General features: G+C 43.2%; 2 long non-coding RNA genes across 4 annotated transcripts in view; one reads left to right on the top strand and one right to left on the bottom strand.

Moving 5' to 3' along the window:
- Positions 1–1,264: 1,264 nt before the first annotated feature.
- On the top strand, positions 1,265–13,548 carry LOC109501777. Its single transcript, XR_002160053.3, has 4 exons — positions 1,265–1,398; positions 8,744–8,916; positions 12,596–12,696; positions 13,188–13,548. It is a non-coding gene; the product is annotated as an uncharacterized LOC109501777 (long non-coding RNA).
- The window catches only part of LOC123386727, a 391,865-nt gene continuing 372,109 nt past the window's right edge, over positions 6,114–25,869 (bottom strand). For 2 of the 3 annotated variants that reach the window (XR_006601089.1, XR_006601090.1), the window contains one exon: positions 6,114–9,458. This is a non-coding gene — a long non-coding RNA (uncharacterized LOC123386727). Of the gene's footprint in view, positions 9,459–20,117; positions 20,704–25,869 lie in introns of those variants that run through there. The other variant, XR_006601091.1, reaches the window with a different exon arrangement.

Raw genomic sequence — 25,869 nt, 5'->3', positions numbered from 1 at the left:
CATAAAATTGGCACATACAGCAGCCTTGCATTATAAAGTATAAATGGGATATACAGAACGGGGCCCCGATTGTCTGGGAGATACAAATAAGCTGCACTAACAGATGGTAAGACTCCCCTAGAGTCTCATCTACTGCTTTGCTACCTCTTCCTCAACTCACACCTCTGGCTTCATGAGACATTTCCTATTGCCAGTTAATGGAGGAAGAAAAAGTATGAGCCTGGTTTAATGATGGATCTGCAAAGTATGAGCGTATACACTGGAAGTGGATGGCAGCTGCATTTCCCCCATGCTGGGATGTCACTGAAAGAAAGAAATGAAGGAGACTAATCCAATGGGAACAGCCTCAGGCACTACATCTGGTTGTCCAATTCATGGGGAAGGAAAGATGGTCTGAGCTGCAGATATACACCACCGACACATGAGCAATGGCTAATGGGTTGGCTGGCTGCTTTAGGGAAAGAACAAGATTGGAAGACAGGAGACAAAGAGATCTGTAAGGAAGAGATGAACTGGAACCTAGAATAGGTAAAGAGAGTGAAGACACTTATATCCTACATTGATTCCTATTTGAGGGCATCCATTGCAGAGGAAGCTCTTACAAACCTAGACAAGAACAAGTGTCTTGTGGATGTCAGTCCCTACATACCCTTGGGCTTGCTCAGTGGGCCCATGTATGAAGTGGGCATGACAGCAGAAATGGAGGTCATGCATGGTCTCAGCATCATGGACCCCCCCTCATCCATGCTGGCCTGGCTGTGCCATGCTAGGTGCCTACCTTGTCAAGACCGGAGTCCAACTCTAGGCTCCAGATATGGCACCATTCCAGGGAGAAGCGGCCAACTCTCTGTTAAAATACCATATCATTGAACCGCTCCTCTAACAGATAGGGAAACCCTCTATTCTAACAGGGATAGGCACAAATTCTGAGGGTAGATTAACCTTCCCAGCTCAAACTGCTCTTTAGCAACAGTGCTGTTAGTTCAAAAATACATTATGCTTTATCCATACTGTGATATCTGAAACACCATCTCTGTGGACTGAGAAACTCGCTTTACAGCAAAGAAAGTACAGTCGTGGACTCATATCCATGGTCTTCACTGATCTCACCAGTCCCTTCACTACTCAGAAGAATTGGCTTGACAATATGAGGGGATGGTTATGAAGGTCCCATGTATGGCGCCATGTGGGAGCCACACCTTGGGTGCCAGTGAGAACCACCACAACCCAGGAAATGAGAATCACTACAACCCAACCAGTGAGAACCACTACAACCCAGCCAATGAGACCACCACAACTCAGCCAATGAAAAGTTGCCACACCCCCAAACCCTCCCTTTCCTCCAATGGACTTTCATTTCAAACAGCCCCTTCCAGCTCCCTTCTTTTATCTTTAAAGGTAAGGCCCACTCAGTGTTCTTAAGACTTGCCTATGGTTGGGCATGTTTTGCATGACCTGTATTATAATTATCCTGCTACTCCTGAATAAACTCATTTTGCTGGTAAATTAACTCACTATTTTTATTTCCAAGGTTGATAGGGAGAAGGGGAATGATACTAGAATATTCTCCTGGATCACTCCACGGAGACTGACTTTAGGATGACTGTGTTCCTTGGTTTAATAAAGGCATAGCTCCTATCAAGGTGGACCTCTCCATACTACTTTCCTTGCCCCTTTCCCACACCTTATTAGACTTAGAGGTAGCAAGAGCTCTTTTACTAGCTCCTTATCATAAGTTTTCCTATACTCTGTCCATGCCTTTGTAAATAGTTTCCTTCTTGAACCTGTCTCAAGTCATTATTTAAAAAAAATTTTTTTTAAATCTTTATTCACTTTTGAGAGGCAGAGAGGGAGCATGAGCGGGGGAGGGGCAGAGAGAGAGGGGGACACAGAATCCGAAGCAGGCTCCAGGCTCTCAGCTGTCAGCACAGAGCCCAATGAGGGGCTCAAACTCACAGACTGCGAGATCATGACCTGAGCCAAAGTCTGCCGCTCAACCGACTGAGCCACCCAGGTGCCCCTCAAGTCATTCTAATGTAAACCCATCGCCCATTTCCTTCCAGAACCATGACTGATTTACCTACCAACACCCTACAAGCATGGGTGAATATATCATAATTAACTCCATTTCCTCCTTGTCGTTAATGTTACTTATGATTATTATTGTGAATTATGCTGCAGAGAGCCTCTCGCTAATGTGTCTCCTTCTGTGTCTTTTCTCGATCTAACATTTCAACATATTTTTAGCTTAGATTCTGAAAATTGAAATGCCCCTTAAAAAGTATCTGAAGTCTTTTCAAGTGTCTTAGTACAAATTATGAAAATGTTTTGTGAAAGCATTACACAAATTCATACCATGCAGTAGATAAGTGTGATCATTTTTTATACTTTTACCAATATTGAATATTTGTATTTAAAAATAATTTTGCCAATTCTGTCTTACAATCCATACTTGATTTCTAAAAATTTACCATTCTCTTAATTGCTAGTGAGCTTGTATCTTTCCCCACATTTGTTTATCAGATATATTTTCCTCATATGTGAATTTTCTGCCTTCTCCCATTTATTGAGCTAGCTAGTAGTGTTATTTTATATTGACTGATATAAGCCATTTATAGGAAAAATTAATACTTTGTTAATATTTGCTGCAACTGTTATTTCAGGTCTGATTTTAGCTTTTGTATGTCTGTGTGTCAGGATTTTAAAAATTAAATTGTAAGTGGTTGAATCTGTTAATCCTCTTTGTGCTTTATTCTATTGGTCTAAGCTTAGAAAGTTCTTACTCCTCTGGGGATTTAATTCTTATTCACTCTTCTTTTTTCTCTAGTTTTTCTGAGATTTGATATTTTTATATTTAATTATTTAACCCATCTGGAATTGATTTCTCTGCATGATGTGAAGTAAGGGCCTAAAATTGATTTTTTCCTCCTAAATTGCTACCCAGGGGTCCCAGCACCATTTGCTAAATAATCCTTCCTTTTCTTATTGATGTGTGATGTCTCCTTTATCATATATTAAATTCTCACACATACTTTAATCTATTTCTGGACTATTTTGTTTCACTGGTCTATCTATTCCTACGTATTCTAGTAAAAAAGGACTTCTTTAGATATGCTTGGGGTAAGAAGATATGCAAGGAAGAAACAGGCTGGTTATTTGGGATCAGCTGCAAAATTTTAATGCAATGATGAAAAAAAATCATACTCTTTATTTTTTCCTGTTTCTCTTTTCTCTCAGAAAAACACTTCATTAAAAAAGAAAGGTCAAATTTTAGTCAACAGGGTATTAGCAGTTAAAAATGGGTGCAAGTTATTAAAAAAAAGAATAAAAAATTTCATTTACTTTTTTAAATGAGCACAAGTCTCCTGGCCTCATAAGCAAGTTACTGGTATCTTCCATAGTCCAGGAATTGTGTCTGAACTTAAATCCATGATCTCATTTAATCCTCAGATAATTTCTTTGTGGGACACATGTTGTTATCTCCATGTGTCGTGTCCCCAGGATTTCTTAGGCTTCAGTAACCCAACCATGATTCCAAACAGACCCCCACTAACAGAGACAGAATGCACTCTTTCTCTGGCTTCATCCTCGACTGTAATGTAGGAGCCATAGTACTCTCCACATTCTTTACAAATAAGCCAGTGGAGTCCAGTGGTGTCCTCTGTCCAGTGGTGTTCTCTGTGATTAGTTGTCTCATCACCAAGTGGCATCTTACAACTTACCTCCTGTCCTGCTCCAACAATCTTGCTAATGCTCCACCAAGGCAGCATCAATTCTGCTAAAACTTGCCAATACCCAGCCAAGGCTGCTGGTGCCCCATGTTGAAGGGAATAGAGTAGGGCTGGAAGAGTCAAGATGAGGGAACTTCAGCAGAAAGAGGATAACTAGGCTCCATCAAGGAACTGATCAGGATATGCAAGGAGCAAAGACAGAACATAGGTTATGATGTTAGTAAGGTTAGGAAGATAATTATGGAGTTGTTTAACTATAACCACAGAATGCTGAGTAACAGTTCCCATAAACCTGGAGGAAGTCATCAGGGCCTAGGTGACCATCTCCCTCTGTATCTCTGTCCTATTTAATCTTTTCCTCAATGAATTGAAGAAGGCACATTCATCATGTCTGAAATTAACACTGGAAGTGTAACATTGGAAGTAAACATAGGGTGATATAATAGGAACCCAAATCATTCTCAGTGGATTGGTTAGTGGACCCATATAACTGACTTGGAATATCATAGGCTGCTCAAGTCCTGGATGAGGACAGTAGTCCAGCGATACGTTCGAGAAAGGCTAGGTGTTAACTGAGTGTGACTTCAGCATGGCTGCTCAAATCTTAGCTGTCCTATCTTCCAGTTTGCTTCTTTTCCCCACCACGTTCTGTGTCACACAAATTATCTCCCTGAGAAGTCTTTACTTGGTATGGTAGGCAGACTTCTAAGATGACCCCCAATGACTTCTCCCACATACAATTCCCTCCTCTGTGAATATGGTGAGATATCACCATGTTAGGTTATAAGACAAAAGACATTTTGCAAATGTAATTAAGGTTACAAAGTTGACTTTGAGATAGATTGGGTGGGCCTAACATAATCACATGAGCTCTTTGAAAGCAGAGTTTTCTCTGGCTTGTGGTATAAGAGGAAATCAGAGAGATTTAAAGTGGGAGAAGGACTTGACACAATGTGGCTGGTTTGGAGATGGAGGGGCTATGTGAGAAGGGATGTTGGCAGCCTCTAGGAGCAGAGAGTGGTCCTGGCAGCAAAGAAATGGGAGCCTCAGCCCTGCAACCAAAGGAACTGAACACTCCCAACAATCTAGATGAGTTTGGAAGTGGATTCTTCCATGGTGTCTCTAGATATCTGCCTGGCCCAGTTGGCATTATCATTTCAACCTTGTGATATCCTAAGCAGAGAGCCCAGCTAAGCACATCCAGACTACTGAACCACAAAACTTTGAGTTAACAAGTGGGCATTGTTTTCAGTTGCTACGTTTTTGGTAATCTGTTATAAAAAGCCATAGGAAATGAAGACACTTGGTTAATGTGCCTTGATGTCATAATAACAAAACAATAAAAACAACAATAATAGTAATGTATTGCAAGCTTGCTATGCATTGAACACTTTATAGGATTCCTCTCAATGAACCCTTAGCTCATCTCTATGACCTAGTTTACAAATTGCTCAAAGTGACCTGCTAATTAGTAAATCCAGGATTTGAACTCAGCTGAACCCTTCCATTCAATTATAAAATGATCCTACTCTCCACGCTTCCTGGCTTGGTTCATCAATGTGCCCCCGGCCTGCAATCTCTTTGCATGATTCTCAGATACAGACGCCACGCTCTACATATCATCATCCACAGTCTAAGGAGTTATTCCCCAAATAACCCTTCAAAGCTTCTCTGGCTACTCGAACCCTTGGATCTATTTCCTCTTTATTTCCTTAGTACCAGTTATTAGCACCATTTTATTTGGCATTTAGTGCCATGCAGCATTATGAGAATTTCCCCCATATTTTATTTCCTGTCTTTCTACTCCCAGTAGAATATAAGCCCAATGAGAGAAGCAACATTTCTGTTTGGGTACCGGCTATAGGTCCCAAGAACCTAGAATACTTGCTAACTCATTGGAGATACTCAATGCATTTTTGTTAAATGAATGAATAAACTTAGACACTTTTCATTCTCTCCTTCAAATTATGGTGATCTGATCCATTTAAAATCAACTTTTTCCAGAGTTCTCTCTGCATGGCCTTCTGCTCTCTACTATACTTGAGCTTCTTGGAATTCATGCAGAAGATGAAATGTCGGTGTTTTCCCTTGAACATATAGCCATTAGCGCTCTAGCTGTGGAAGGGAAATACTATTTATTGATTAACTGCTTTGTTCCTGGTCTTTACCAGGTATTTTACATGTATGCATTATCTCATTTAACCATCATGCTACTGTACAAAGTAGGTGTTATAGCTCATACTTAACTAGTTAAGAAATTGAAGATCAGAGAAGCCAGCCCAAGGTTACATGTCTAGTAGAGGCTATAACTGTCATTCAGGTGTTTCTGAATAAAAGTCTACATCTTTCCACTCTACCATGACCACTAGAAAGTCAACGCTGTGAAAACAGGCTCTTAGTTTTTATTTATTTCTCAATCTTTAGTGCTTAGCACATATTTGGAGATCAATATACATCTGTTGAATAAAAGTGAATCAAAGAACAAATGACTGAATCAAAGAACAAATGACTGAATCATGCTTCTTCTCTAGTCTTACTTCAGAGAGAAAGACTCTCATCCAAGTAACTTTGATTTATATTCTCCTATGCATGTTTCTGCATACCTTCCACATTCTTCTTGGCTTAATAGGGGTATTAGCATATTGGAATTGGAAGGGTTCTTAGAAGGTGGTTTTTCAGCTTCCCACCAATGTAGAAATCCTTTTTATAGCATCCTGGACAGATGGTTGGCCAGTCTCTGCATGAACACCTCCAGCGATGGAAGACAGAGGAGAACAGGAGGTGGCCTGCTTTATTTTGGAAGCAGCTCTGATGATTAGAAACATTTTCATTGAATTGAAATCGATTCTGCTGTGTCAATAAGGATTCTTCATGTTGTAAGAAGCAGAAAGCAAAACTGAGGTTGGATTTAAAAATAGAATTGGTTGACTCCATGATTGAGAGGTTCAGTGCTCAGGTGAGTTCTAGGTACAGTTTGAGTCAGAGGCCCATGGTGTCCTCAGAGTTCTGTACCATTTTTCAGGAATCCTCTGTGTCCTGACATCTTCCTTGGGTTGCTTTTGCCTTGTGGTGGGAAAAAATGGCAACAGCATATCTAGAGCCTTCTAGCCACAAACTACCATTACAGAGAGGAAGAGAGAAAGCTTCTATTCCAGCCAATCAAGCAGAAGTCATGAGACTTACTGAGGAGACAGGATTAGAACCTAATTAACTCATGGGTCCGGGATAATGAAACATGGTGATTGAGCATAAGTCAAGGGTTCCAATACTGTTATGTTGTAGGAAGGGAACTGTAATGAACACTGTCAACTACCCTGCAATCCTTCCACCTTTCCAATAGGAACCACATTTTATTCATGTGTCTACTCATTGGCCATGCAATCCATGTGACTCAGAGGAAGCCACTCTATCCTGGCATAAATTCTATGGTTAACCTCTGATTAGCCTAATATAATCAGTGCATGAACTCTCCCTGGTGACTGCTATTGGCCTGGGGTTAGGCCATAACCTAACTTGAACCAATCAAATAGAAAGGAAAGATGGAAAGATCATATTCTGTGTTTTGGAAAGAGGGGTTTCTCTTTCCTTCATGGAGATGAATACGAAAGTGTATAGTCCTGATTGCCACCAGCTACCACTTTGTGACAATAACAATAAGAGGTCAGACCTCAGGCAAAGCTATTGATACTGGCAGCAGAATATAGATGAAAGGACCTGGGTATCAGTATTGTTGAGCTCCTAACAGCTCCATGCCTGAACCCCTCCCACCCATAGCTTCCGATGTCTTCATTATTTAATTCTTCGTGTGTGGGGATTTCTCTTTGTTTAAGTCAAAGTTAACCTTACTGGCCCAGGTAGAACAGATATTGCAGTGGCTATCGACAGGCAGGTGCAGCCTCATGGGATCCCTCTGTCATCTGTCCACTGGCTCAATTTCCACCACTCAAGAATTTAAGAATGGGTGTCCTCTGACATGGTGCAGTGTTTTAAGTCAGCTAACATACCTACCTTCAAATTCACACAACTGCTCCCGGTGGAGATTGATCATGGTATGTTCTACCTTGAGTGGTTGTGTCATCCACACTTAGGGACCTCCGTCTCTGGTTTCCCTTCCAAGTAAAGCAATAGCATTTACCACTGTTCTACTGGTGTTGACTGTGGCTATTGCTGGAGTCTGGTTCTGATATGCTCACAGACAGGGCTATGATCTTAGTTTCCCAGGACCAGGGAGTGAATTGGGGAGAGAGAGAACAGGTCCCTGAAACCCTGATGGTATATGCATGAGGATGTGTTTCTTGGAGGTGTGCAACAGAGAGAGTGTAAATCTGCTGGTTAGCTGGAAATGAATACAAATCAGCCCTCATTTGTATTCATTGATTCACAAGCAAGCGGGTTTGGGAGGCTGCAGATGAGGCGAGAGAAAGCCTGGTCTCAGCCGTGCCTCTAACTTATAAGTGAACTTGGGCACATTATTTGCTGAATGAGTCCGAGAGTCTTCTCTGTGAGGCAGGTTCATTAATAACTGTCTGCAGAACAGTCATGTACTTATGGGTCACATAGGGCCATCCTTGAATCCCAGCTCCACCGTCTGCCATTTGTGTAGCACTGAGCATGTTACTTAAACTTGTGAGCCTCGGTGTCCTTATCTGAGCAGTGGGAATAAGTAAGGATAGTAATCCCTAACTCAGAAGGCTACTGTGAGATTAAATGAAGTAGAGCATTTATTTCACACAGAACTTGGCACATGGTAAGCACTAAAGCAGCGTTAGTGGTTCCCATCAATATTATTCTCTCATAGGGTTGTTGCACATAGAATATGAGACTTTATTTTCCCAACTGATTCAACCCCAAGAAATAATCATAATTATATATCAACAGTAAAAACTGCATTATGGATTTAAAGGATCACTGATATTGACCAGTACATAGCAATATACTAAGATAATAGAAACATCTATCTTTTGACTAATAGAATTTTAGAGATGATTTAATCCTGCTCTCTTGTTTTATAGGTGAGGATACTGAAGTTCTATGAAATAGAATTGCTTGCCAATATCCAGAGCTAATTAGGGCAGATCGGGACCAGAAACCAGATCTCCTGACTCAGATATGGTTATATTTCCATCTGCTTCATTTTACATATACAGAAGCCAAAGTTGGAGACTGAATGCCCATGGTCACACAGGTCAGCAGCGATAGATCTAGGACTCCTATTTATGTAACTCACAACTACGGTGTACTTTGTATATGCTGAGCACTGTTCTCCGTGCTTTGCGTGTATCCAAACATTTAATCTTCCCTGCTACCCTATGAGTTACTATCAGGACTCCCACTTTTCAGATATGGATGGGGCTGGAGGACAGACCAGGTCAAATAAATTGCCCAAACATTCATAGGACATGCCTGCATTAGAACACAGACCATCTGGTTTCTAGGTCTGCATACACCCCCATTACAGTGTCCCTCAGCACCAGTAAGTCTGAACTAACCAGCTACAGCCCACACAAGGATCAGCACTTGCACCTGGTACCTGCAGTTCAAGTGTGGTTGTCTCTGAAGAACAGCCTGTGGCAGCATGCCAGACTACTGACCTGCGCTCCATGAGGGAAGGAGACTGCTTTGCCTTCCACCTCTGCATTCTGGAAAACCCACTGCTGGACCAGCATTGACATCAAACAGCAATCCACTGACTCACTGGATGACACAGGGCCAGGTTTTCAGTCAAGCCTGTATGAAGCAAGAGTAGGAAATGGGGGTCAACCTACTGACTGGATTCTCCAGGTCTGGGTTCTGGATTCTCCAGGCAGCAGAACTGCCTCCTTTGTGCTGATTAAATACTCTTGGACCATTCCAGGGCAGTGGAGAGGGCCCCAGTAGGAAATTCTGGGCTTCTTTGTAATCTGGGCATATGGGGAGCTTGACAAATTAATTGCACTATTAAACGAGATGCGACTTTATTTGTTCTGCGACTAGTTACATGAAATAATAGCAGGGACATTTAATGAGAACTTACGATGCTCTAGGCACAGTATCAAGTAATTTACATAACTTAACTCCTTTAATCTTTGCAACACGAAGGGGTAAGACGTACAATCCACCCTTGAGACACAGGACGACTGAGCCCCAGGAAGTTACATCACTTGTCCAAGGTCACAAAACTAGGCTGTGGCAAAGTATTCATAATCAAGATTTCTAATAGCAAAGGATATCCCTTTTCACTGTGAAACACAGCCTCGATTAAAATAGAGAAGGAGAAATATCATAGTAAACATAGTAGATAAAAAGATGCATATGTGTTTTTGTGAGTTCTCTGGCAGGGAAGGAACTAAATGGCCAGTGAGTCTTGCCTTTAAGAGAGAAGCTTTAGTGGAAGAAACTGGTGTCCAAAGTGGGGAGGTAGGGGGAGAGCCTGCTGAGTGAATAGGCTTGCCAGGTGAACTTGGCCAAGTCAATTTTCTTTCGAGTCTAGAGAGCAGCCCAGCTGGAAAACTGGGCATAGCACAAGAGCCTTTTCTGAAAACCAGATCTCGTCACTGAGCCAAGCTTTGTCCCTGGGAAAGAAATTGCCACAAAATGAAAGGCAGGAAGGGTCCTTTTCTAACTGCAAGAGCTATTTCAGAGCTGCATGAGAATGCTGTGCCAGGAGGCAACACAATTAGCAAATCCTGACACCAGTGGCTGCTTCTCTCCTGGGCAACGTCTGTGTCGGAGCCAACATCTGCTGGCTTACCTTGCCCAGCCAGGACAGGGACTGTGCCAGCCTTGCTGCCCACACGCTCCATGCCAGGTGCACTTGGCAGGGCCCTGCTGTCCCCCTGAGGGCTGTGTGGCATGGCTATGTTGAGGAAGGGACAGCCGAAAGACCACAGGTGGCCCCACAATCAATGTTACTGCTGCCAACGCAACCTCTTGCTGTAAATACTGACCATGGCTCAGAAGAAAAGATAAGCCCAATAAATAAGATTGAAATGGACTCTGAGCATATTAGGATGTCTTTGCTGCAAGGCGCCGGCAGAATGTGTTTGTTCAACAGAACTAATAATATTAGTTACCACTGACTAAGTGGAGACTCAGTGCCAGTCCCTCTTCTAAGGCTGTGTGACCATCATCTCAATGGATCCTTACAACAACACAGAGAGGAAGGTGCAATTGCACACTCCATTCTACAGGCTGGGAAACCGAGGCCAGGAGGCTAAGTAACCTGACCCACAATATCAAAAGTGACAGAGCCCAGGTAGAGTTAGAATCAACCCCAATCCTGAAAACTCTCACTCCACACTGCCTTTGCCTCCAGTTCCATCCCTGGCACAGTGGATCTGGAAGCACATACCCCAGAGAGTCAATCCTTTTGAAAAAGAACACAAACACAAAAGACCATGTTTACCTATTGGATATGCTTTTGTGCCTCTAGATTCACACTCATCACTAGAAATAGCAGTTTCCCAGGAGTCCTGAAGCTAGATTGTGACTCTGGTCAAAGAAATGATTCTCAGAGCAAGTTTTGGACTCTTAAGCAAAAGTCTACGTATTCTTTTTTCTCTCTGGGCCTTAATCTCATCTCTAAATCCACGGGGAAGGACAACAGAATATCTGAAGTGCCTTCCACCTCCAAAACGCTAAGGTTCCTCAGAAAATCTGCACCACACACATGCTGGGGCCAAAGAGAACACAACCATCCCCAATGCACAGAGATGGTATATCAATGTTGGATCTATTAGCCTCCATCATTCTCCCTACAAATGGCCTCTTTTTCCTTTTCTGTCTGTCCAAATCCTCTCAAGTAGTATAATCCCAAATCATGGACCATCTGCTTCCTGAGGCCTTCTATGAGCCACTGAGCCAGACGTAGCCTCTTTTTCCTCGAAACCATGTGAACTGGCAGCATGTTAGTGCCTCTTCCGTGCTGTCCTATAGCACACCAAGGTTGGAAACTCCATACTTGCCCCCCCTGGACTGGCCGGCAGATGTGAGCAGAGCAGGTGCCCAGGGGATGGTTATGCTGGGGTAGAGGAAGGAGGAACATGGCAATGAAACATGCATGTAAAGACTTGGGGAACAGAGGAAGGGGCAAGATGTTTCATAGGTGCTGAGTGTGAGACTTTGGGGAGAGGGACACAAACCTAAACAATAATATTAGGAAATCTTAGAGTCAACTGTATTCCTACCCTTTGGTATTTTTAAGTAAGATCACTGGGAAAAAATTGATTGCCACTGATTACCTCTTGGTAACTAGACTCTTTCTTTGAATGTGACTCTGTACAGGGACTGGGCCACATGGAGCATGGGGATGTATACAGTTTATAGCAGTGTTAGCTGACAGTGTATTCCCACCAGACTCTACATCTAGCTGCTTCCCACCCCATGCCTGTGATTTGCCCCACTGCCTATGGTTCCCTTCATGTCAGTTTGCTTTTATTATTTTTTTAAATGTTTATTTAGAGAGAGAGAGAGAGAGAGATAAGGGGAGAGGGAGAGAGAGAGAGAGAGAGAGAGAGAGAGAGAGAGAAAGAGAGAAAGAATCCCAAGCAGGCTCCATGCTAATAGCGCAATGCAGGGCTCAATATCACCAACCGTGAGATCATGACCTGAGCTGAAATCAGGAGTCAGATGCTTAAATGAATGAACCACCCAGGTGACCCAGTTTGCTTTTGTTCTTACTTTTCTTTCTGCCTAGAATTCCTTTTCTTTCCATTTTTTGGAAGCCATCTTTCTAGACTTATCTGTAGCATCACCTTTTTGAAGTGTCTGCAGACATTTTGGCCAAATAGAAGTGTCCAGTCACTCTGATCCCAGCATTGTAGCCATGACAGTTATGTCAGACGATGGATGCTATAGACTTACCTCCATTGATTTGTTGTTTACAGATCTGTCTCCTCCCCAACACGGTGCAACCAGAGGGCTGAGACCCATATCTGATTCCTCTCCAATCCCCAACATTCAATAAATTTTTGTTGAGTTCACAAAGGTGAGAACTTTCAGAGCTCTAGTACAGAGTTTTTAAAATTATGTATAATTAATAATATCTCGTATTTACTCTGTTTACTATTTACCAGAAAGTATGCCAATGTTTTTAGTGGATCACCAGATTTAATCTGTTTAACAACTCTGTGAATAACCTTATGTGATAGGTTCTACTATTATCATCATTTTGCTAAGGAGAAAAATGAAGCATAAGAGGGTCAGCTCAAGTCCCCACGACTAGCCAGCATCTGAGGAATCTAAACTAAAGTGAGCTCATGTATTCAACCTCAAAACTATATTGTATCAAGAAAGGATAATGCATGGAGGGAACAAATTATATGTAATATGAGAACAGAGGCTGAATATTACTAAGGTGTACTAACAAAGTAACATATCTAAATTTTAAATAAGAATGCCTCATCTTATAAATCTTGGTAATTATTGATTATATATTCTATGTTTAGTATACATAGCTGATTACTCTCCCCGCCCCAGGCAGCCACCTGGAGAAGCTTGGGATACACCAGAGTAACAAAGCCATGATTTGGAATGTTCCTGCTCCTTCTCCATAGGCAGCTACAGATCCCTGAGCGCATTCACCTGACTTTCTTCAGCAAGAGCAACCAACTCAAAGACATCTTTGTGCACTAAGAAAGGATGCCCTGTGTGGAAAGAGTCAAAAGTCACAGGGATCCGCACCTGGTGGGCTAGGAGGCAAGAAGAAAAGCTCCATCCTCTTAATTAAGAAATAGAATGCAATGTTACAGGAAGAGTAAGGTCTCTGAAGCCATGAGGCCCTCAATTCCCATCTCTCACATGACACTTCAAAAACTTTGGTAAAGTCACTTAACTTTGAGTTTGTATTTCTTATAGTAAAATGGAAAGGCTAATAGCACCTACTTTCCAGTGCAGCTGAAATAAGAATGTACGTGAAGAACATGCACAGTGCCTGGTACATAGTAAGCATGAGATAGTACTCTGGCAGGTATGACTTTAAAATTGTGATCCTTACTTTCAAGCATACATATGAGTGTGTGCTCATGAAGTTCAGGCCATCATCAGAGATCCAGAAAAGTTCCGAGGAAAGACTGTATCGTGTAACTTCTGCAAAGAGTTCCCCTTTGAAGGAGAAACTTCATTCTGGTGCATTAAGTCACGTATTTTGTGAAATCAGGGAACATCTTCATTTAGACACAACTCATATACCTCTGGGCCCTCTAAAGTGCTTTGTGTGCAGAAAGATCTCACCAAACGTGTAGTGAGTTGATTCATAATTTGAGAACTTAGCTGGAAGTCATGGTGGTGGGGAAGTAAATACTCTAGATTTATCCTTCCACATCTGCTGGTCACCTCCTTCTAGTATGCTTTCTTTTGTGCTGCAGAGACTGGAAAACTAAAAATGGCATTTCCTACCTAGCCTTGCCGCTACAATTTCAGATGTGATTTTGGTTGTGCAATCAGCCACAGCTGGCAAGACTTGAATCAGTCTTAAGCTAGGCAGGGAAGGTTGCAACCTAGGAGGCATTGTGTTGTTGGTATTGACCTTATAGTCTCTATATGAACCTGTGCACAAGAGCCCCTGTAGTGCATTCTTGGCCTCCATCATTCTCCTTATGATAGAGGCAGTAGTTCCTCTAGGAGCCAAGTGTAGTTCCTCTCCAGTGTTATTCTAGAAATCAGTCTCAGAGGCCAGTTTCACAGCCAGGTTCTCTGGATCCTCCAATAATTCCCTGTTTTAAATCTCTCAAAAATTGTTAAAGGAGTCCTGTCATATACACATCAGCCTTGATGGATATAACATCTGGTACCAGAAATGGCTTGTAGGTGTTAGACTCCCAAGGATGGAAATCTGAGATAGGTTATGTAACCTGGATGGACTGAAGGTAGTAAAACCCTGGATACCGTCAGAGAATAGAAAACTAGTAGTCTATAGTACCCAGTGGTAAAACAGTGCTTAAATGCTCACTTGTAGTCATCTGGCATGAAGCAGCTATTGAAGCCATAGTTTTGGCAAATGGAGTGGTGGCTGCTTTGGTTCTGCCGACACCCAGTACCTGGCATCTGATGAAGGTATGACGGACTAAGAGAGTAAAAGGGACAGCAGGTCTGACTCACCTTCCTGTCCCAACAGGGCAACTTATTTGAATACCCTCATTACCCTCCCCTTAACGGAATTTCACATTTGCCTGAAATTGGCGGTGGCCCCATGACTATAGCATGCCATTCTTCCAGCTAGAATTATTACAGTTTTAGGTGAATGAGCAGGTATGTGTTCACAAGTGAGAAAAATTACTCCCTAAAATGACTAACATTCATTTTAGGGACAACAAAACTGGCTTTATGGTTTTTTTTATAGATACATCACGCTAGTATGTTTTAGTTTTTTTGCACATACTTTCCAGCCCAAATTTGAGAAATGCCAACCTATCAAGGGCACATGAGGGCACCTGCTCTCTCTGCCTCACCCCTTCCCCAGCTGCTCGGCAATCCCACCAGTTGTGAGGGTTGGACTGGTCCCTGTTGGCGGCATCCGTGAGGAAGCCCCGAGGCCCTTCTTCACAATTTGGAATTGTGTTTACTGCAGTGTGTACTGAGGCATCCTGTTCCTGACGCCAGATGACACTGTCTACATAAGAACAAACTGAATCTGTGCCTCGCGCTAATTGCCAGTCTCCCCCAAAGTTGATGGGTTGATGTAGTGGAGGTAAAGTTTCTCCAACCCTCAGCGCATTTGGCACCTTTAATTCCATATTCATACTTAAAAGTTTTTTCCTACATTACTTTTTTTTTTTTTAAGTGCTGTAACCATTTGTCTTTTGATAAGACTCAGGCAGCCACATCTTGGTCTTCCCTTGGGTCCTCCACAAAGCGGTTTTATTTTTCCACTGCCTGGCCACAGACCACTTGGAGATCAAGGCTTCTGCAGCCCTTGGTATTGAATGCAGACAGGAGAGGAAGCTGCACTCTTGAATATGTAAATCCTCCCTGGCCGACAGCCTTTGTCATCTCATCTTGGTGTGAGGAGTCTCAATTAAGGGCTGAACTCTAACCCTGGAGCCTAAAAGCCTTTGAAGGAAGCTCTGCAAGGTGTCCACGGAGAGAATATTGAATATTGAAGGTTAAAGAAGAAAGCTAAAAAGGGATCTTAGAGAAAAGGCCTTGATTATAGTGGGACTTTTTTCCCCTTCAATTCAAAGGATAGACTGGTAGCACCATGCTGTCACCGGCAGAATCGATCCTAATGAAGGCTACTCTCTAGAAGGTTTCGGGGCCTGGAGTTCCTCAATGGGCCGAGTAAGTGTTGTCGTCTTCAGGGCCATTTACCTACACATCCAGATAACACCAGAGATGATGCCAAGCAACACCGACTTTAAGAATCAGTGGTACCCAGGCTGAGCAGAACAGAATAGTGATGAGTTCCAGTGTGCCAGGGGGTGGCACCTGGAATTGAGGTTTTGCTGCCCCGATGATGCCTGCAGCTTCTCTATTTTTAATTCACCCCATCTTATTTCTGATGGACTCTTCAGTGCCCCTGCTGGTGCTAGAACTCACTCCTGAGTTTCTCCCACCCCCTGTAGCCTGCTTGATGGCTTCCGAAAAGCTGCCCCCGCCTGTCTGTCTGTCTCACCAGTGTCTCCACATGACAGTGGCTCCCTGGTATTTGTTGAATGCATGAACTCCTGGCTCTGGGCTTAGGGCCTGCATTGTAGCCCAGACTGCTCTGATCCAGGCTGCTTGGAATTATATGGCTTCCACCAAAATGACTCAGAGTATTGCCCCTTCCTGAGCTTTCTGGGTGGTAGGGTGTGGTTGCAGCGGGCACTTACCAGATTCGGTCCCTGGGAGAGCAACGTTGGCACCGAAGAAGCTTGCCATGAACTTTGAACATGCTTCGGCTTTCCCTGAAGCATAACTACTCTCCTTACCCGCAGGTCTTTGCTCCTTCCCTCCCTCTGCCCAATCCTTTCTTTTTCCCTGCCCACTGGCTAACTCCCACTTAGTCTGCCCCCTTCAGACTTTGCCTCAGGTGTCACTTCATCAAGGAAGAATGCCCTGATGTACCACACTCCTGCCACCCAAGGTTTGGTTGAGAAGCTCCTGTTTCCATTACCCTTGTCCTGTAGTGTAACACTTACCAATCCATAGCCTTGCTTTCTCCCTTGTCAAACTTCCATTTGACTGGAGCAGAGGATGGGGTGGGGGCCAACTGGGTACAGGGGTTCAGATTGTGAAAAGGTCTGCGTCTCATAAGAAGGAGATGGGAGCACATTTGTGACTCTAAGGCAACCCCCAAGCCAAATCTGGCCTGTTGCCTGTGTGTTTTAAGTGGAGTTTTATTGAACACAGCCATGGCCATTCACTTAACTTGTGTTTGGCTTCTTTATCTCTATAAGGGCAGATTTCAGTAGTTGCAACGAGGGCTGTCTGGCCTGAAAAATCTAAAATATATACTCTCTGGCCCTTTATAGAAAGTTTGCAGACCCTTGCCTAAAGCCAAGGAGCAATATGGCCAGATTGACCTTTTGGGAAGATCATTCCAGAAACGGCATAATGCTTCTCATAAGACCTCATTTGGAAGAATAAAAGATGATGTTTCTAGAAGACTTGGAAACCTCCAGACTATGCAAAAACGTCAGATCCCCCTGCCACATGCGGCATGATGATGATGATTTCTTTGCCTCCTTCGAACCTGTGATCATGTTTATGTTCCAGTCTCTAAGAACACATTCTTCCAGGGCAGGGGATTGTAGCACTGTAACTTTTTGTCCTCATGCCCCTGATATCTATCTCACTGCCTGCCACCCATGGCTTAATATTGAATTTCAATGCATTGTTGAATGCTCAGCTGACTTAGAGACCCACTATCATCCCATTAACCCCTCTGACTGTCCCCCTGGCTGAGTGCCCATCTGCAGGCAGGAATGCAGAGAGGAGACAATCTGGTCCCTTGCTCTGCCTGGAGCCCTAGCAAAGACTGAGTTGAGAAGGTTTTTATACTGCCATGTCTGCAGCTCTTTTGCTCTTTGGTACCTTGAGGAAGATCTATTTTGAGGACTTTTCCAGGCTGTGTCCCCAGGTTGGCAACTCCTTGGCTGAAGTCCCAGAGAGAAGAAAGTGAGGTGAGGGTTGGGTTTACTCCTGGCCACCGGGAGTCCTTTAGGAGGCTAATCGGAATTTGCAAATGAAGATTAAGGACCAGGCAAACAACCCAGCAAGTGATAACTGCAAAGCTGACCTAATCTTAATGAAATCTGCAACATATATTTATATAAATCATAATGACTCTTGCTTGCTTTCCATGTAATTTGCTCAGATGGGTTTGGAATGACACGGCCAATTGTTTTGCCACTGCCTTTGCCCTATTTTGAAGAGCTTCTCAGCAGCCCACGCCATGCTAACAATGACATCCAGCTGGTCTAGTGGGACCTCAAGCCCGTGGAAAATGCATTATGTTTAACTCCTTATCCTCCTAGGAAAGCCAAGGATTATCTTCTCACCTGAATCTCAGAGAGGATGCGGTGGAGGGAAATGTGGGTGTGCCATTACTGGGGTCCCATTAGGAAGAATTTCCCTCCATCCCATACCAATTCTCTCTCTGGATGTCCTTAGGGATTCCAAGATTCACAGAATCAAGTTCTTTAACATTCCTTGCTGTTATTATGACTCATCTTGCTGATCTGGGCACAAAGAAGCCAGATACAAGCATGTCATGGAGAAGCATGGACAAGGATGCTGACGGTACACCTTCCTCCACCCTTCCTCTGATTCACTGCTTCCCCCGCTCCGCCACACCCTGCACCTGTCATGCCTCTTCTGTGTCCAACCGTAAGCCTCCTTCTTGTCTCTTTAATTCCGTGCTTCTCCAAATGTGTTCTGAAAATGGTCTGCATCAAAGCCAACTCAGGTGTTTGTTGAAAAGTTTTCTAAATTTCTTGAGGTGAAGTCCCAGAATGTGCTTTTTAAACAGACTCTGAATTATTCTTACGCTCATTCAAGTCTGACAACTATTGCACTTAACCTAGATATTAGAGGACTTTGTACTTACTTTGTAGCTGGGATTGGTCTTGTTTTTAATTCATCCAGTGCCCAAAACCCCTTCCTGTGATATCCTGGTTTCTTTCTATCCATGACTGAGATTACCTGGGTCATTTCTGATTCTGTCTTATTTTTTTATGGCTAGAGTCTTATACATGTGGTCTCATCTAGCTGAGCTAGGCTGTTCCCGCCTCTCTGCATGGCCAGTTCCACAGCCTGTTTTCAGATCCAAGTTCAAACGTCACCTCCTCAGAAAGGACTTCCCTGACCCTCACATCTAAAGTATCCCCCACAGCTTAGTACCTACCACGTTGTTCTGCTTCTTTCCTTCAGAGCATGGAGAACAATCTGTCATCACGCTGTTGTTCATTTATGTGTGTTACATCCAATGGGAATGTAAGCTCTGTGAGGTCAGGAGCTTTGTTTATATCTTTGAATCCCCAAAACCTAGCCCAGGGTCTGACATGTGTAGGCACTCAGTAAACATTTGCTAACATTTGCTAATGAATGGATGAATGAACATTGCTGTGTTCAAGGAAGATGGCAGACGTCAAGTGGAGTGTAGTCACATGTGTCATCATGAGCAAAAGTTCTGGGGCTACCAGATGATGGGGCAGAGGCAGAGGTACAATTATGGGGCCCTAAGTAGTCACCACAGGGCCCTAATTAGTCAATCTTAACTATGCAATGAAGCCTTTATAAAACCCAAGAGGATGAAATCCAGGAGCTCTCTGGTTGGTGAACACTCAAAGGAGCAGGGACAGTGTTGTCCCTGGAGAGGGCATGGAAGCACCACACCTTTTCCCCAGACCTCGCCCTATGTATCCCTTCATCTGGCTGTCGATTCATATCCTTTATCATATACTTTAATAAACTGCTGAATGTTAAGAGAGTGTTTCCTTGAGTTCTGTGAGCTGCTCTAGCAAATTATAAGACCCCCAAGGAGGAGGTAGTTGGAACCCTGGATCTGTAGTGCGTGGGTCAGAAGCACAGGTACCACCAGGGGGCTTGTAGCTGGCATCTGAAGTGGGTGGTAAAGGGGCAGTCTTGTAGGACTGAGCTCTCAACCTGTGGGATCTGGTACTGTCTCTGGGTAGATAGCATCAAGATTGAGTTGAATGAGAATTGCTGGCTGTTGTGTGGGGGACACCACCCCCACGTTGGAATTGGGTCCAGGAACCTAAAAGCAGAACTTACAACTACCCTGTGCTCTGCTAAGCTCTTCTTCCTAAACCACTCATTTTATATATTTTTAAAATGTTTTTATTTATTTTTTAGAGAGAGAGACACAAAGCAAGTGGAAGAGGGGGCAGAGAGAGAGGTGGGGGGAGACACAGAATCCAAAGCAAGGTCTAGGCTCTGAGTTGTCAGCACAGAGCCCTACTTGGGACTTGAACTCACAAGCTAGGAGATCATGACCTGAGCCAAAGTCCGACACTTAATGGACTGAGCCACCCAGGCGCCCATGAACCCCTCCTTTTCTTGCCTCTAAGACCTTCCTTAGATTATTCCCTCCTCTAAGAATTCCTAACTCACAATTCTATTCCGTTGAAAGTGCTAAGACTCCATTGGCACATACAGAAATGATTAGGGAGTGACCCCCTGCCACTGGAGCTGAAGGGCTAAAACTGTTTCCTGTACCACGCCTGGTGACCTCAGGAAGCCGCATTGCCCTGCCCCCACCCCAGCAGTTCTCAGTTGACTCATGTGCCACTGCCCAAGGTGTTTGGATAAAGTTCTCTGCAGGTTCCCCCAGCTCTGAAAGTACTATAATGCTCATCATGGAACCGTGGGCGCTGTGTCAGGCCAGAGGAGACAAGGCATATCTGGGGCAGACTTTTGTGCATTTCCTCAAATGCTGGCATGTCGGAAAATTCCTCTCTGCCTCTGATCAGCCCTTGTCTTCTCTCGCCTCGGTGCCTCCCAGACAGCCGGGTGACGTTTAACGTTGGGCAGAAATCAATGCGGCCAATTTCTGAAAAACAAACAAATAGCCCCAGTGTCATGTTGAGGCTGATAATAGATTAGCAGCACCTTCAGATCAGAGAAGTCATTAAATATTGGGCTCCCCTGAGCGCTTACAGGAAAAGAGCTTCCAACACCAAGTCGAACCTACCCCCGCTGAGAGGTTTCCTGAATATGGAGCCTGCAAAGATAGCCATGGTGATGAGAATATGGCCCAACCAGCCCAGGGCCTGACACTCCACCTGCCCTTTCCAAGGCCCTCTTGTTGGAACAAAAGACATCAGAATTAACTTCATTGTGCTTATGTCTACATCTATTCAGGACACATCTGAGCTGAGTGAGAAAAGGTCTCCCAGGATCTCCTGAAAGCATAAGGACTTTGGGGATAGACAGATCCGAGTGTGAATCCTGAACCCTCTCTGTATTGCTTAAAGTGGACATTGATCACATTGCTCAACATTTTAGTTTTCTCTTCTGTCGAAGATGCCATTGCCAGAATCATTAGACGGCATATATGAGGTGCCTGCCCACGTGCTGGGGAATACTGGAGGTGATGAGCAAGTTAGGTTTCTTTTCCCTTGGTCTGTTATTCGGACCACTGCTGTGAGCCAAACTGGTCATCTCTGAATATACAGTTCTTTCACCACACGCTGCCTGCCCCCACCCCCCATTTTTCAATCCAGGTGTTTGGTGGAAGGTATGCAGCTCTGTTCCCTCCCACAGGCCACATTCATCCCCAGCTTTCTGACTGGCCTTCCTCACATCGCAGACCACCACCTCCCCGCCCCCAGCCTAGTGCTTATCAAAGTCCATCGCAGTTGGCTGAACCATGTCCCTGCTTCCCGCCCAAGATGGAGAGTTATTTAAGGAGCTATGGATTGTGTTTGTTTCTGTATCCCTATTACCAAGCAAACCGCCTGGTACATAATAAGTGTTCTGATTTCCTGTGGCCAAGAGATTAGAAACAGCACCCTGGAAGAGGGGAGATACAATGACAGCAGGAGATTCAACAGCTGATGGCTTGACATAGAGGTCAAGAGGGACACATCGTTCTACTGGCTACAGAAACCCAATATATAACAACAGAACTTCATAGGGAAGAAATGACTTTCTATTCTCTATGCGCTCATTCATTCAACAAATATTTACTGAGCATCAATTTTGCATGAGACACTGTGAGGCAGAACTAGAAACAAACTTCGAATCCAGCCCTATTCAACTCAGCCCAGTTCAGTTTCGAGAGGAGAGATACCCTAACCCTGAAATAGAGTCACTGTAAAACCAAAGACATCCCCTATGCCTTCCAGCTCCAAATATGGCTGCAGACACAAGATTGAAAAGCAGAGAGTAATTACGTATTTAAGGTTTTAACCGTATGATCTGTCATGTTAGCACAAATATTGTGTCAGTTTGTTATTTTCTTTTTATTTTGTTTATGTGGGTTTTGATATCGAGAAACTTAATTTCTATATAGTAATCTATCAGTCACTTTCTCCTAGCCTCTTGGGATGTATGTGTATATGTGTGAAGGCTCTGATTGTTTCTGTGCTGGTGGGATTTTTCCCCCCTAACTGGCAATTTTTATTTCTATTCAGTAAGACTAGATTGCATTTGTAATAAAAACTTTTTTTTTCATTTTGCAAAGGAAGTCATTTTAAAATCAAACAAAATACATGGGCATTGAACAAAGAACCTAAGGATAGCCATGAAGAATGAAAATGTGTTCCAAACCTCTGCTTAAGAAAGCAAGGAAATATGTATTTACTTCCTGTAAGAATTATTTCCATGAAATGTCAAACCAAATGCTAACAATAAACCTTAACCTGAGCTGTATTGACAATTGATCTCACTTCTTTCCTAACCTTTTTGAATAAGGAAAGCATGATTACAAAAATGCGATATGTGTGAGAGTGAGCAGCATCCTAGTCCAGGTTGTGCCATCAGAGGAGGGACTTGGAAATTAACTTATGAATCATTGTCAGTGTGCAGGTGTTGAGATCCTTAGAATGTAACTCATTTTAGCCAGTGCAACAACCGTGCGGTTCTGTGTTTTTATTTCCATTTTCAAGAGGAGGAAACTAAGACTCAGAGACACCAAACTATTTCCTCCAAGAGGTGTGACTGGTGAGTTGTACATTTGAAATCCAAACCTGTAAATTTAAATAAAATGTAACTGGAGACCCTCCAGAGTCTCCCTACATGGAGCCTAAGACCTACCCATACCCCCCTGGAAGCTACCGGCTAATGTTTGTCCCTCTGGAGGAAGCAGCTGAGACTGTTAGAGTAACATGGAAGCTTGAACATCTCTCAGGCAGAAAAAACCATGTAGGCCACTTGAGCAACACTAAGCCTGGTTTATTTCAAGGACATGAGCGACACTTTACCTAGGTTATATAATGTAGATACCTCTGATAAGCATAAACAAAACCGAAGCCATCTTTCTAAAATGGTACAAGATGATGATTTAAAACATTTTTTTTATGTTTATTTATTTTTGAGAGATAGAGAGAGAAAACAGGTGGGGGAGGGGCAGAGAGAGGGAGGGAGACACAGAATCCAAGGCAGGCTCCAGGCTCTCAGCACAGAGCCCTACACGGGGCTCGAACTCGCTAGTTGTGAGATCATGACCTAAGCTAAAGTCGGACACTTAACCAACTGAGCCACCCAGGCGCCCCCAAGATGATCATTTTTAACCATGCCCCTGCCTTCTGGAAACCCCCACTGTAACAACCACTCACTGTAAAGGTTGAACAATTTCCTCATTTTCCCTATATAAGCCATTCTGTAACATCACTTCCGAGCTTCATATTAGTTTTGGGTTTGAAGACTCCCAGTTCATGAATCGTTCTTCTGTATGCAATAAACTCTTACTAATTACTCTCTTGCTGATCTGGTTGTAGTCTTTACCGTTCCTAGATTTTTGACAAGATACACAGACTGTAGCTATTATCAATTATTTGTAAACAAGGGTACCCCAGTTTCTGGTTGCCCATCTCAAAGATTCATTACCCCTTTGCCACATGAGAAAAAGCATGTAGGGTTTGCAACCTCTGGTTTAATGACCCTTTCTTTGCAAGCATGCTCACTGGTCTGTCCTGTTTTTTACATTAGGAAGAGACATATGCCCTTTTGGAACTTAAATAAAACAAAAGAAGATTCTAAATAGATTTTCCCATAAGGGGGGGGGCTTATATTTGAGGGGCTGGATTATCTGCAGCCTTCTCTCCCCTCTCCAGAAACTGAGTGTGCAATCAGTCACAGCTTTGGAGCCCTGCCACCCATAGGGCTGAAGATTCCCACCTTCATAGAGATTCTGGGGGAAGAAGGGCCATTGAACATGGCCTTCTGCTTCCTCCATCACCACACTCAACTGATGATGAGGGGTTTTTTCTGTTTGTTTTGTTTTTAAAAAACTTAAACCTGTAAGGGCAAAGAAAGTAGAAAAGGACAGCTTATTGGGAGATGGGAATTCAGTGGATCCAAGAAAGCTAAAGGGAAGCAGTGTTGAAAGCACGTGGATCACCCCAGAAAGGCTCAGAGCATGGACAGAGTCCAAGCAAACATGGCAGTGAGTGTGGGGCTGCCAACAGAGGGGTGTCTGAAAGTCTGTGTAAGGAGGGGTTAGTGCCCATCTCTCTCAACTGTGGCAGATGAGTGTTGTTTCCACTCCGGTGAAGGAGAGATTCTGGCCCATGGAATGGAAGATTGAGCAAGGGCCTTCAGGAGACCTGGGGCTTGAGGGAGAATCTAGATCATGTGCCCTCCGTTATTTCGACTTTTGGGCCCTATGAAATGGAAGCCAGGCCATTCTATACCTCAGAGCAGGAGATGTGATGATTCTTCTCAGGAATCTGGGTGGCTCAAGAGAAATATTTAAAGATACTGTCAAAAGAAAAACCAATAGAGCTTCACTTGATATGAATATTTTATTGCACAAGAAACAAACGGTTCACAAACAGGGATACTTCGAACCCAAAGTATGGGTTCTGAGTATGAAGCTCAGAGGCAAATTTACAGGATGGTTTATACAGGGCAAATGAGGAAATTGTTCAACCTTTTACAGTGATTGGTTACTACAATGGGGGCTTTTAAAATGCAGAGGAGTGGTTAAAAGTGATTACTTTGTATGATTGTAGGAAGACAACCTAAGTTTCATTTATGATTATCAGAGGCATGTACAAGAAATAATGTAGGTTAAGTTTCAGTCATGTGCATGAAATAAACAAGTTTTAGTTGTCGCTTATGTGGCTTACATGGTTTTGTTTGTGTGCGAGATTTTCAAGTCTGATCTCCATTTAATTTTCTTTTAGCAGTTCTGACTATAAAAGGTCTCCTAACCAGGTACTCAGGCAGACTCCTTTGGGGCACAACTCCCTAGTTTTGATTCCAGGTTCTCTTAATATGAATATGTAGATAAATGTTGCCAGACATCCGAGGAAAGCCTGGAAAGATGGAGACAAAAAAATAAGAGAAAAGGAAAGAAATGAGATGAAAACAGTAACCTTTTGAGAGGCTCTTTCCAAAGAAGACAATGAAGAAAATTAACTGCTCAGGCAGATCAGGAATGATAGTATATCCACATAACAAAACCAAGGCGCCATAAAAGGGAACATTCAGAGAACAAAAAAGAACTTTGGAAAATTAAAGACAAGACAGTAGAAATGAAAGACTCAATAGTGACTATGAAAGATCAGTGTGAATAAATATGTCAGAATAGAGATTAAAAAAGATCGAAATGGGCACTGGCAGCAGTTCTAGGAGGGAGAAAATACAAAATAAAGAGGGGGAAATTATTCATAAAATCTATAAATAAAAGCAAGGTTTCCAGAACCACAGGGACCCAATTCTTAGACCAAAAGGTCCACAGTTTGTCTAGCCTAACGGATGAAAAAGACCAACAACATGGAATTTCAGAACACTGGAGGAAAAAAAGGAGATTCTTCAAGTTTCTAGAGAAAAAAAAAAGAAAGATAATTAAAAGACCAAGTATGAGGATGGCATCTGATTGTACAACAATAGCACAAGAAGATAAAAATGATGTAAAAATCCTTTAAAGTTTATTTATTTTGAAAAAGAGAGAGAGCAGGGGTGGGGCAGAGAGAGAGAGAGAGAGAGAGAGAGAGAGAATCCCCAGCTCTCAGTATGGAGCCTAAGGGGGTGCTTGATCTCACGAACC

Source organism: Felis catus, chromosome B4 (assembly GCF_018350175.1).
Source record: "Felis catus isolate Fca126 chromosome B4, F.catus_Fca126_mat1.0, whole genome shotgun sequence".
In the NCBI taxonomy this organism is placed as follows: Eukaryota; Metazoa; Chordata; class Mammalia; order Carnivora; family Felidae; genus Felis; species Felis catus.
The sequence above is the reverse complement of the archived record's forward strand: the minus strand, read 5'-3'. Positions and strand labels throughout refer to the sequence as shown.